The following is a 14080-nucleotide window of genomic DNA, read 5'->3' as shown; positions in this document are numbered from 1 at the left end:
TTACACCACCGCCACAGCTATTAGTACCACAAAAACAACACCTAGACAAACAAAATTGGAATCAAACACTCCCCTTGACCTATATAGGTCACCAGCAGCTCAGGATACCAAAAGACCTATAGCAACAACCGTGCATTGGAATCAAACACTTCTCCTATATAAGTCAACAGCAACTCACGATACCAAATCACCGATACCACCAACCATTATAACATGCAAAAAATACACCGAAAAGAACGACTACTTACCACAAAAAAATTTCTGGCACTGCACTCTAGGTCAGCCACCACAATCACACACATCCACACACACAGCCCATAAAGATGCAAAATTTTGATGAGGGACAAAGCATTGTCCCCCATCTCCACACGGAAACGCGCACTGTTGAACTTATCTGCCATATCCATACCTAACAAAGGCAGCAACAAATTAATTTAAACAAATACACACACAACACACAACAAATAGCACTACAATAACTTAAGACACAACGAAAACTAAATCGTTAAGTCACTGAAACCAATTCCTGTCGAAGCACAGTCAAAAACAATACCTCACGGGTCAAGCAGTAACACGAAAATGAACCCAATACACCACATAACACGCAACCCATATACACACCACCAGAGGGCACCACAGACTGCAACAAAATGACACCTATAAACACGCCACACTCATAAACTAAACTCCGCGCCACTGTGACGTCACACACCGCAACAGGCTTATGTCACGGGTCAAAGCCGACCGGTGGTTTCGGACGCTTCCGTTGACCCCAAAAATGCTCAAGGAATTTAAATGGGAATACTTGGAAGAAACATGACAACTCTCACATAACACCCTGTTTGATAAATTCAGAGAATCTGTACTCAAAGAAGACTGTGCGGCCATTATGCTGCCACTATTGTAGATCTCCTGTAGTGCACATCAGCGTGCATGGGGATGAGTCAATAGAGGTATTTATACAGTGCAGCAGACAAATTTACATCCTTGAGAGCTATCCATTAATTTTTAGTGACGAGCATTCTACCTCAGATCCTTACCATCAGCTTCTGCACTCCATCACGCCCACGTAAAAGAGAAAAAAAAAACTGTCCTGCAAGTATGTGCTAACACCGTGCACAAGGAACACAAGTATCAGTGGTTTCAATGGTGTGTCGATACTTCAGATTCACCAGTGTGAAGAACAATGTTATAAATTGCAAAAGAAACTGTTGGATCATGAATGACATGTAACAACTAAGCGTTAAAATGTGGATAAAAACAGGCACGTTAATTGGCACTTTTAAGATTGCTGCCCACTTAATTATCACATACAGAAGTCTTTTGCACATGTTCTAGGCAAAAACTGAAATGGTGGAATAATACAACTTACCCCCACCAAAGGTACTCAATAAATTACAGAAATAACACTTCTTCAATAAGTCAAATCATTGCACTAAGTCATACATGAGACAACAGCGGCAATACGTTCCATGGAAGAACAATATCAGTGCTACAGATGGCAATTAACCTATACAACTTGTGTATGTCCAACTGTGGAAAAAAAGAGGGAAAAAAAAAGAAGGGAGACAACATGTACTAATGACAGTGTAACATTAATTTTGGAATTAAATAAACCTGCCTGAAAAATCACTCAGTTGTACAAAATTGGCTAGTTGTTCGAAATTCTCAGTAAAATACATATAAGCCATAGGTAAAGACTGGTAACATGAAATATATACAGGAATCAAGATACAGCAATAAAGGCTAGAATTCGACACAGTACCCCATCTCCATATCCCCCTTTGGAATCTTTGTTGTGGTGACAGAATGATCTGTAGTGTAGTCCGAGGTCTAGGTTACGTTGGAACTTGATAATTTAGTTGATGGTTGGTGCAGCCAACAAATGTGAATGCAAAATAAAGGCTGTGGTAACAAACAGATCTGTAGTATCACCTGATACTTTTCCATATTTAATGCACTTTTTGTTGTAAGAACTAAACTGCATTACAAATTCAGAAATGCATAAAATATAATGGGCAAGCCTCCAAACAGTATTTTTGTGCATATTATACACCAAATGCTACCTACAAAAAGTGTGACGAATGTCCACTATGTGACTTATATTGCAATCAAAGTGGGGAGATCAAGAACAAATCACTCAAATAAAAAATGCGCAAAATTCAAGGATGCAGTCTCTTGCAATTACTGCTCAGTCTATTACAACAAGGAAGCATTGACAGAAATAAGAGAAAGGTTGAAATTCTGTGTGTAAGGACATCAATGACACAGTTCACTGATGACACTGATATACTCAATGAAAGTGAGTGAGAAATTAGTGAGTGAGAAATTACAGGACCTTTTCAATGGAATGAACAGTCTAATGAGCACAAAATATTGACTGACAGTAAACAAATGAAAGACTAAAACAGAGTGTAGCTGAAATGAGATTAGCAGTAAATGTATCAAAACTGAGTACCACAGGTTAGATGAAGTGATGGAATTGTTACCTCTGAAGCAAAATAAATAACGACTGACAAAGAAAGGAGGATATATGACAAACTAGCACAGGCAAAACAGATATTCTTGATCAAAAGAAGTCTACTAGTAGGTATCATACATCACAGTTATTTTGAGGCAAAAAATTATGAAAATGTACATAGGCCTATGGAGAACAGTACTGTATAGAAGTGACTCATAGACAATGGGAAAACCAGAAAACAAGAGAATTCATGTGTCTGCGACGTGATGCTGAGCGATGATGGTGGACTAAAAAAATGAAGAGCTTTATCGAATTGGCAAGGAGAGGAATATCTGAAGAACATGATGAAACAAATAACTCACAATGATGTGTGGAAGTACTAGTCCAAAATCAAAATGCTGTCACTGGAGAAGCCATAACAAGCTGCAAATCATCCAGAAGACTGGTAACTCAAAAAGTACTTATAAATCAGTATCTCGTAACTTTTAACTATGTTTCTTCTTGTATTATGTTTAAAAATCCAATGTCACTGTAAAATAATCTGTGGATGAATAAATAACTATTACCTAATCATGCAGTCTCTTCAATCAAATGTATTCTTGGAAATCAAGTATGGTTGTACTAAAAAGGTAATCCAACATGATAAAGGTTCTCCAACTTATTCTGAATCCTGTGATTTAACACTGGCCTAATCTTTCCAATCGCCTTAATTGCTCTTCTAGCATAAGAAAATCCAAACCAAACAAGTAGCAGGTTTATGTCAATAACACTGGCCACAAATGATCCTGTAGTACTGTACAATTTCATGGGGTCCACACTGTGTTTACATTTCTGTAATTGCAATTTCTTTCTTGCCAGATCTAAGCTACGTATTTGATAGAAACATCCCAAAGTTTCTGTGAAAAAATATTCTGAAACAATCAATCCGCTTACCCGTTAATCCACTAGTCACAAGTATCCCCCTCACCATTGATCCCCCCCACCCATTTTTGAACGTTATTTTGCCAACTACCAATGTTACTTCATTATACTGTTCATGTTCCAAATGCCCCATGACACATATGAACATATCTGTCCGGCACAGCAAATGTTGACATCCAGAAGATATAAGTATATGACAGATTGTCAACATTTAAACATAAACCAGAATTTTACCTCACTACAGCCCGTCCGTACAATACACCAGAACACCTATAAGAATATTACCTCAACTAACACAAACTGTGTGTGTTACCATCACGAGTGCTAACTGGCCTGACAGTTATATTATGTTGTCTGGTGTACCGACTACGTGTGTTTTTTCGTAAATATTGTCTTTGTTGGTACTCAAACATAAATGAATACTACACACAATGTGAAAGTAATTACGAGACCGTGTACAACACAAGGAACAACAATACATTTTTAAGAGTACGTAGTATTCCATTATTTGTTTGGATCTACTTCTTAACGCAAAACTCTGTTACCGTTACTTACGTTAACTGACACGTGTGCTATTTGTAAAATGGTCTACCGACAAACAAACTAAACACTGTTTACATTACTCACCTGCGTCACGAATGTTAAAAACATTACTTATCCATGTTTACGTTTGTCCACATTATCTATTTCTCCGGGACATTGACTCTGAGAAAGGACAAATGTAATAACAATCACCGTATTTCTTCAGTCTCATATATTTAACGTCAGGAACCTGCTAAGCAATTTTGCATCACCTGTTCAACAATAAATTAGCACATCTAATTGACAGACGCGCCTCGCCACAGATATGTTTTATATTTGTGTCATTATTTACATTTATATTGTGACTGTGTTCTTTCCAAAGTTATACTTTGAATTTGTCGAAGAGACGTACTTGTTGCAATGGGCCTTGGACTTCTAGTTCTAATATTTCGGTGTTCTCAGTTCTGTGAGTTTGTGGCTGTTTGAGTGTTTGTCCATTGGTGCAACGCAACGGCAACGAGATGTTTTGGCTACCGTTGGATGATAGTTGCTTTACACTTTCTTCGTCCACTGATGCAAATATTTTGCGACGCGCGATCGCCTCAAATGTGCTGATTTTTGCCATTCTGCTACACAACGCCAAGTTATGCAGTTCGCAATGGTCTCATTGCGTATTTGCATTTGAAGAAGCTTCAAAGAGAGTGGATATTCTGGATTTATCTATTCCTTCGCAAGAAACAGATACATTCAACTTTCGCTTTATCGCGAGAACTCGAAAAAGACGAAGTAAAATTTAAAGGAATTTATAGGATGTTGAAGGATCTATATGAGGAGCTGACAGAAAGTATTCGAATAACCATTCCAAAAAAAGATACAAACTGAAGGAAAAGTGTTTCAGTTAAAGTAAAACTGCTACTTACTTTGAGGTAACATGCATTTTATTAATCATAATAATGTATAAAAGAATTTCATGGTGAAGCAAATCCATATACCCATAAATCTCAACTCATTATAAAAGATGTAATTGTACAGTATTTAAATTGTTTTAACATAAAAAATGAAAAAGATGATGTGAGTTCTTCTAACTGAACATGTGGGCTGTCAGCATCAAATTGCTACCAGCTGACTGATTCATCCATGGGCATGGAGAATATATATGTGTTGAGTTAGGGGACTCTTGAATAACATCTATAAATGGTAGCACTTCGCTTCTGAACTGAAAAAAAGACTTTTTTCTCATGCTTTCCACATCTGCCAGTAGATTAGTAAAAATGTCGTCTCGGATTGTCTTCTGAGACACTGCTTTGCTGATCACAGAAACTTATAAAACTCCGTCGGCTGCAGGTATCAGTGATTGATTTATTTCTCCTTCACAGTGTGTTTAGTCTTCATTTCGTCCAGTACAGGTGTAGGCTGGAACTTAACGCTGGGTTGAGATGACTGGGATGGAGTGGTGCTATATGCAGACGCATGTTCGTCTGGTTACTCGCCATCAATTTCCTCCTCATCATCATTGATATGTGCTCTGATGAGAGCCTAAATTTCTTGCTCAGGTACTGGAGGCAAATTTCCAGCAACGTCTGCTAGCACCAGTTTCACAACTGGAATAAGAAACTGTAGCTCCTTAGACAAGTACTGTCTGCTTGAAATACTGTCTTCACATTTCTCCACCTTTTCTTACAGAAAGCAACTGAAATATAAAGAAATAATGCATTACTTAAAAAAATTGTCCTACCAATTTGTTTGTACCTACATTTCCTAAAGCTGCAATAAATTTAAGATGTCTCTCAGCAATGCTATTCGAGAAAAATGTACAGAATTTCTTCTTTTACAAAATTTCTAATTTAATTTAATATAATTATTTTAAATAATAAGTCATAGCTCTATGAACATTTTGTAGTATTCCCTTAAGTATAGTGTTTTCAGTTGACAGGTTTCAGTTTTTTAGGTCTGGTAATAGTTGAAGAAAAAATATAAACTTTAGTAGTGTGATTTTGTCTACAAAAAAAAAGGTTCAAATGGCTCTGAGCACTATGGGACTTAACATCTATGGTCATCAGTCCCCTAGAACTTAGAACTACTTAAACCTAACTAACCTAAGGACATCACACAACACCCAGTCATCACGAGGCAGAGAAAATCCCTGACCCCGCCGGGAATCGGACCCGGGAACCCGGGCGTGGGAAGCGAGAACGCTACCGCACAACCACGAGCTGCAGACGTTTGTCTACATCTTTCCTACACTGACAACAGAGACTTTTGTTTCAGGTACTTGGAAAGTGGTTCAGTTTCTCCTCACTATCGTTTTGTTTCATTCATGGAAATAATACCAGCGGAAGCACAGTGAAGGAATACTGTGACGCTATTTGGAATGGGCTACAGAAGAAATACATGCCAGCTCCAGACAAAACCCTCTGGAAACAAATATCACAGCGTTTTCAATCTGTCTGGAACCTGCTCAACTGCATAGGCGCAATATATGGAACAAAACATGCAAAGTAAAAAAAATCTATACATGATCAACAATTCCAACTATAAGTCATATCATTCAATTGTCCTGATGACTGCAGTCGATTCCGATGGAAATTTCATTATGATTGAAACAAAATTTCTGGGAAGAAAGAGTAACGGCGGAATTTTCAAAGATCGAGATTCAACCACAGCCTCGATCTGCAATGATCAATCAATTTGGCTGCATGCTGGAGAGACCTTCAAGCAACTGTTGGGTTTCACGAGTACCTTACCTCATGGCATTACAAGATTTTATTTTGTAGCTGATGAAGTATTACCTTTCAAGAAAAATTCCATGCAACCATATCCTTAAAAAAAGACTGAATGACAGCACATGGATTTTCAACTACATATTGAGCCAGTACTGAAATTCTATAGTGTGTGCATTCGGCATGCTGAGCCAAAAGTTCCCAGTTTTAGAGAATGCTATAACTTGCAAAAATATCTCGAAATGAAAAGCTGTGTGTGTGCTGCACAACTTCGTCAGAAGCAGAGAAGGGAAAGTATAATCCATAAGTCAATACTTCACATGGCTTTGAAAGGATCAAATTGGACAGCCAGTGCAAGTAGACAAATCACTCCAATTGATGACACCTCAAATGCCCAATAATTACGAAATCATGTAACACAATATTTCCTGGCATGTTGCTTTACCTTGGCGATGGAACTATTGCGTTAACAGTAATTAAATCAAAATAAATTCGATTATCATTTGTGCAAGTGCATGAAAGGTTTGTTGTTGCTCTAATAAAAATAGTTCATAGTAAATTTGAATAAAAGCAGATAATACTAAACAATGCTGTAACTGGAGATAGTGGAAACTGCTGTATACTTCCCACAATTTCATATGTACAATGATACTACTGAAACAACAAATAATGTAACTACCACTCACATCAGTTTGTTTTCCTACAGCTGCCCATGCCTTTTCCACAGCAATTTTGTTCAAACACTCTGATAAAACGTGACTGAGTAGACATGGATGCCTCTGCTGCATCGGATATGGTTGGTTGCATGGGAGTCACAGTTCACACACAGGTTGTGCACTGCAGTTGTGCCAGAGGACGATGAACAATACAGTATAACGGCTCAGACCAGTGATCTCTATGCTACCTGGATGTTGAACTTCAGCTATTTGATCTTGCCAGCCATAGATGCTCATATTTCGTTTCTTGCCGAACTACAACATGGCTACCAGGAAATGTCACTAGAACACGAAAAGAAAATACTTTTCAATTCCTCTCCCTCATAAGACTATTACTTCATATGTTGACATAAAGTTCAAAACAAGAAATCAGTCTGCAATTTTGTGTCACATGCAGACTGATGGAAATTTGTTTGGCAAACTACAATATGGCGGATGATGCAAAGCACGTGTATTTGCAGACACGCTGCAGTTCTATACTCAGAGACCAGACTTCTACATCCAGGTTGTATAGAGATCACTGGCTCAGACTCACAAGACACTGCTGTCTGGCACTCACACGACATTTTGTTGCAGATGTATTGCGCCAGTGGATGGGCAGAATTAAATGAAACTCAATTATTTTCTCCAAAACACTGCAAATTGTGCTACATGTTCCTCCATAAACATCTGCCAATATGCTGTAATCGTCATTACATAAAGCTTCCTTTACATCTGTTGACACATTATAAAAAGCACCATCAACAATTCCACAAACTTCCTCCAATACATCACACAAATTGTCACTACTGGACAGCACCACATCAGAATTTATAGTATACGAGTCTACTTCTCCCTCCATAACATTATCTCTCCTCTCAGACGCCTCCACCACTTTATGCTTTAATATGCTGTCTGACGCATTATTTTCACATTCATCTTTTAACACTCACTCACAATTTAGGTTTTCATCAAGAGCCATAAGTTCACTTTTGTCAATATAAATAAATTTACAAATTACTTCCTCTGAGATATCTAGATCAGTAGATTCAACCTTCACGACTTCGGCACCTGAAACAAAACTGTTATCTTGTTCTAACAGATATATTGTTAGAACAGGATAACACTTCCGCCGATACATTATAAAATGCATTGCTAGCTGACAAGACTACCACTGCGCCGTCTACAAAAATATCTTCGCATGTTTCCATCAATACTCCATAACATACATCTCCAGATGACAACAGCTATGTCGCCTTCACATATAGCTTCATTTCTTCCACAGATACAAACTCATCTACGTTAGTTTCATCTACATCACTATAATTGTTGCTACTGACTATTGTCTCGTCTGAATTCATCATATATCCCACTTCCACCAAATTTAGATACACTTTGGCCTCCCTTCTGATCATAGTTTGGTCAAATACAGCTTTTCTCCGTGTGCTGAACAGATACAACGTAGTAGTCAAGCAATAACTTTATATTTACTAAAGCTCGAACACCAATCAACTGAAAAACATAAGTCACTACAAAGAATACTTATAAAAATCAAAGAGTAAAGCAGACATTCCGTGTGATCATCGCCACAGAATAATGCTGCGTTTCATTGTACATTCACAGATGTTCTTCTGGCGACTCCCACAGTTGAATTTTCCATCAAACATACATTAATTACATCATTCACTTTCCCCTCACAAAATAAATATTTTAGCCCTATATTATCATTATCAGATTTCTCCACAGGTTATACGATATTTCTTGCGCCCACTTTGTCGTTATGCCTCTCAAAATTATTCCCCATTTTATTTCTACTTCTTATTACCTCTCTTTCCAACATTTGCGACTCCTTGCCGAATTATCGGCAGCCACTGAATTTTTAAAACGTTTCTTTTTCAATGCCGATTTATTTCGCCACCTCTGGACCAAAGATGCGACGATCTCTAGTTTTCTGACGTCTTCTTCACGTTTTGCATTTCGTGATGCGCCTGTTCCTCCAATCTTGATTCCCAGTTTTGCTTTCCATTGTCGAAAATCCCATTCCCCTTTCCTTTGAAAGTTATTACTACCATTATGATAATAATTATTTTGGTTCTGATCATGATAATTATTTTGATGATTATTGGGTTCCTGCTCTGGTACCCATTTTCCTGTCTGTTGTTCTCACCACGCAGCCTAAATTTCAATGCCAGTTCTACTTTTTCAACAACATCTAAAAACTCCATTGTAAAAATTCCGGTAAGCGATTCTTTAACATCGTGATTTCTGTTAAAACTCCCAGGGGACGATTTATATACATCAACGTATCCAGTTCATGTACACAAAAATCCTGCACTAACCAACTTTCGAATTGGAAACTTGGTCCATTTAGGAGCTGATTCTGAAGTCACGTTTGCTTTGCTTCACTCCAAAATTTTTTCAGGGAACAGCTCTCAAATACTACATAGGTATTAATTAATTTATTTATTTTATCCATCTTTCAGCACTAACATGCAATCGATGTCGTCAGAAGAGTTACAGCTATTTGTACATTATGTTTTACATACCAAAACATTACATAGTAAAAATATAGCAATGTTGTAAACTATTAGCTTACAACAGCCTCTACACCTAGATCCATACATAACAGTAAGCCATAATTTATCAGCATTAACATGCAATTAATGTTGTCAGAAGTATTATAGCTATTTGTACATTATGTTTCATATAACAAAAAATATTATATGGAATAAAAGACACTGTTGTACCCTATTAGCTTATAGCTAGCTGCCTCTACATCCATAACTATACATAACAGTAAGCCTTAGTTTATCAATAAATTAGATCATCTATACAACTATACTGAAATTCTTCTACACTGTAGAAAGTATTTTTCTTCATCCACACTTTGGTTTTAGTTTGAAAATATCCATTGAAACCAATTGAGCCTGTACGGGTAAAGTGTTGAATAATTTTATGCCTATGTGTTCGTAGCTAGATTGGGTTTTCTTAAGCCTGGTTGTGGGTATATCAATCATATTTGTTTGTCGAGTATTGTGTTGATGAACTGATTTCCTTATAGTGTAGTGGTTCAAGTTTTCTTTTATGTTTAATAGGCAACAATATATGTGAAGAGATGGGACTGTGAGAATTTTTAAGTCTCTAAAATAAGGTCTACATGAGGTCTTGTTGTCAGTGATTCCGTAAAAACGTCTAATTGCTTTCTTCTGCCAAGTGAAAATTTTTTTGGCTCCTGGGGAGTTACCCCATAAAAGAATGCCATATTGTAGATGGCAATGAAAGAAGGCATAGTATGACTCAAGCAATAAATCTTGTGTAACACATGTGTGTGGTTTGGCTAGTAGGTAGATAGCTCGTGATAGCTTTCAACATACATAATCTGTATATGTGTCAATGTGTATTCCTAGTAGTTTAACAGATGATAACTCCATGTTACTGTTTGATAAACTGAAGATTATCTTGACAGTCTTTTCATGGTTCATAGATAAGTCATTAGCTTTAAACCAGATATTAGATATTTTGAGACACTCTTCACTTTCCTCCTTCAATATGTTTATATCCTTTTCAGAATTAGCTAATGTTGTGCCATCAGCATAGAGGATAGATTTACAGGGTAAGTTATTCGGAAAGTAATTTAGGTAGTAAATGAAGCACTCGTTAAATGTGCCCAAGATTGAGTGTTGCCCTAAGCATGGCTTTCCAGCAATATAATTTTGGCATCTTCTGAGATTCCTCTTGCAAAACTATCTCTACATGCAATAATATAGTCAACAGGATGGTATTTTCCACTATTAGCAAAATAATTTGTCGTTTATGAATTAATCCATGGAACACCTATCACAGTGGTAGCCTGATTTGCTGCTAAAGAACTTGATTTTGCCCATACTTCTTGAATTCACTGCTCCTGCTGGAAAACTTCTTTTCTATTCCTGGCTCAAAATGCAGCCTATTTTTGATCACTTCTTTCTCACACTTTACCATTCTACCCGACAAATTGTTTACTGATTTAGTGGTGACTTCTTTTGCCTCAACACAGAATCCTTAACACAGTTAACCAGCTCGTCCTGCACCTTCTTCATGTTGTATCCAAAAGCTTTTTCCACAACGCCGCCTCTGATGTTAACCAGGCCAGCCTGCTCAGAAATTTTGCCCCTGTCTGTCCTTACAGCCTCTAATTTTGTATTAATCATCAATTCAGTATTTGATCTAATCTTTCCCACCTCAGCCTTGAAAGTTTCTACATTTGTCTCTACATTTTCAGTTTTTGAAATTAGCTCTGTTTTTAACTGAATATAACTCATTATCAAATTCCCCCACACTAAATCACATTTCTAGCAAAATTTGCATTAATTGTGACAATGTATGTCTGAAACTTTAAATCCCCTCTCTGATTTTGGACTAACTGCCCCATCAGTAAGTTCCATCTCGATAGCACCACATTCAGATTTAGGACTAACTGGTCCGGTAGTATTATCTGAACCACACTGATTGGGAGATTGCTCGTTCATTGTAGGTTTTATCACTGGTGGCCACAATGTGGGTTTACGCATATTAATACTCTAATACTCTCAGCACGCATACTCAAGTTTTCAGTCACACTCACTGCTTCTGCTACGTTGCTGCTGTGATGCCAATGCTGATGAAGTCATGCCAGTGGTTGCATGGTAGCTGCTGCGGCTCACACTGCCAGCAAAGGTTCAGCTGCTGCCTGGTGCAATGTGGGACTCAGCATGTCTTTTTCAAGCTGCTTCTTTTTTATGTTCTGTGGCTCACTTCCTCACACCTAATTTCACTACCGATCCTCATGCATCTAACAGCTGGAAAATCTTACGCTCAGAACCCTGACAAAAACTGCCTGTTATGTAATAGATTTGGGACCTGGATCACAGAATACTGTAAAATGTTAGAATTATAATTGTAATTGTATTAGATTCACATGCTGGACGAGAAAACTCTAACAGCAACATTATGTAATGAATATTCCGCTGAGTACCTTCTCTAACCAGCATTCAGTATGAGCAACCTGATTGTGACTTTACCTGCTGTTACTCATACCTTATGGCTCTGTTTAAAAAGAATAGCTTGATAATGTTGTGGAGTCAAGCCACATACATCTGCTTTCGTGCCTGGCAGATAACTTGCTGCAAATAATAGCCTGTAGCTGTGATTTTGCAGTCAAATAGTCTACACATTGGCTAGAATTACTAATTAATAAAATAATGACATATATAAAATAAAAAACAAATAAAGAATTTTTAAAAACAAGGTTATATTCTGATGTGAGTAATTGATGTAGATGACACAATTATCTTTATTCCAGAAAGAAAGTCTCAAATAAATGGGAAGTGATCCTACGATAAGCAGTTATGATACATACTGAAAGATAACCCTATAAAAAGCAATAAAGTTGCAGTAAGTGCATTACAAGAACGGTAGTAGAATATCTTCAGGCTAAATAGTTATTCAGTATCCATATAAAACTAAGTCTATTCCATGGCTACCCTACACAAAACAATCGCCTTTTATTTTTTATTTATTTATTTTTTTCATCAGTCTTCTGACTGGTTTGATGCGGCCTGCCACGAATTCCTTTCCTGTGCTAACCTCTTCATCTCAGAGGAGCACTTGCAACCTACGTCCTCAATTATTTGCTTGACGTATTCCAATCTCTGTCTTCCTCTACAGTTTTTGCCCTTTACAGCTCCCTCTAGTACCATGGAAGCCATTCCCTCATGTCTTAGCAGATGTCCGATCATCCTCCCTTCTCCTTATCAGTGTTTTCCACATATTCCTTTCCTCTCCGATTCCGCATAGAACCTCCTCATTCCTTACCTTATCAGTCCACCTAACTTTCAACATTCGTCTATAGCACCACATCTCAAATGCTTCGATTCTCTTCTGTTCCGGTTTTCCTACAGTCCATGTTTCACTACCATACAATGCTGTACTCCAGACGTACATCCTCAGAAATTTCTTCCTCAAATTAAGGCCGGTATTTGATATTAGTAGACTTCTCTTGGCCAGAAATGCCTTTTTTGCCATAGCGAGTCTGCTTTCGATGTCCTCCTTGCTCCGTCCGTCATTGGTTATTTTACTGCCTAGGTAGCAGAATTCCTTAACTTCATTGACTTCGTGACCATCAATCCTGATGTTAAGTTTCTCGCTGTTCTCATTTCTACTACTTCTCATTACCTTCGTCTTTCTCCAATTTACTCTCAAACCATACTGTGTACTCATTAGACTGTTCATTCCATTCAGCAGATCATTTAATTCTTCTTCACTTTCACTCAGAATAGCAATGTCATCAGCGAATCGCCTATTCAAAATAATTTAGAGTTCAGAATGACTGTTTATATATTAACACATGGAGATAGCAAGTAGTGACTCATACTCTGTCTATTCTCAATTTTGTACTGTAAACAACAAAGTTAAAGTTATGCACTGGAGCATGTTCAGGCCTTCTGCAAGATAGAGTCTCTTCAGAATTTAAAGTATTGTTGTGGCCATTCATCGCCCAGAATCAGTCACCCACATGGCTGAAACTTACACATTCCCTCAGGCAGGTCTGCCTTCTACCAGAACTCGTTTAAGTGTTAAAAGTTAGTCTTGCAACAGTCATTCACCATTGACATGAAAAATATCTGTTTTCATTTGATTCCAGTAGTATTCTGCTACTGTCTATCTCTTATTGGGTGAAAGCCATCCCCAGCAAAATACATCACTCTTAATTTCTACAGGCATGATTTGGTTCAACCTGACAG

At 37.5% G+C, this 14080-nt stretch overlaps 1 protein-coding gene across 5 annotated transcripts in view; it reads right to left on the bottom strand.

Annotated features, from left to right (window-relative positions):
- The window catches only part of LOC126203893 (uncharacterized), a 77107-nt gene extending 72681 nt beyond the window's left edge, over positions 1 to 4426 (bottom strand). The window contains exons 1-3 of one of the 5 annotated variants that reach the window (XM_049938279.1): positions 4177 to 4234; positions 4010 to 4087; positions 249 to 409 (exon numbers count right to left, since the gene is read on the bottom strand). The gene's annotated coding sequence lies outside the window, so the exon portion shown is untranslated. Of the gene's footprint in view, positions 1 to 248; positions 410 to 4009; positions 4280 to 4316 lie in introns of those variants that run through there. The other 4 variants (XM_049938276.1, XM_049938277.1, XM_049938278.1 and 1 more) reach the window with 4 other exon arrangements.
- Positions 4427 to 14080: the final 9654 nt, after the last annotated feature.

Source organism: Schistocerca nitens, chromosome 9, assembly GCF_023898315.1.
Source record: "Schistocerca nitens isolate TAMUIC-IGC-003100 chromosome 9, iqSchNite1.1, whole genome shotgun sequence".
Classification (NCBI taxonomy): domain Eukaryota; kingdom Metazoa; phylum Arthropoda; class Insecta; order Orthoptera; family Acrididae; genus Schistocerca; species Schistocerca nitens.
This window is presented reverse-complemented; position numbering and strand designations above follow the sequence as displayed.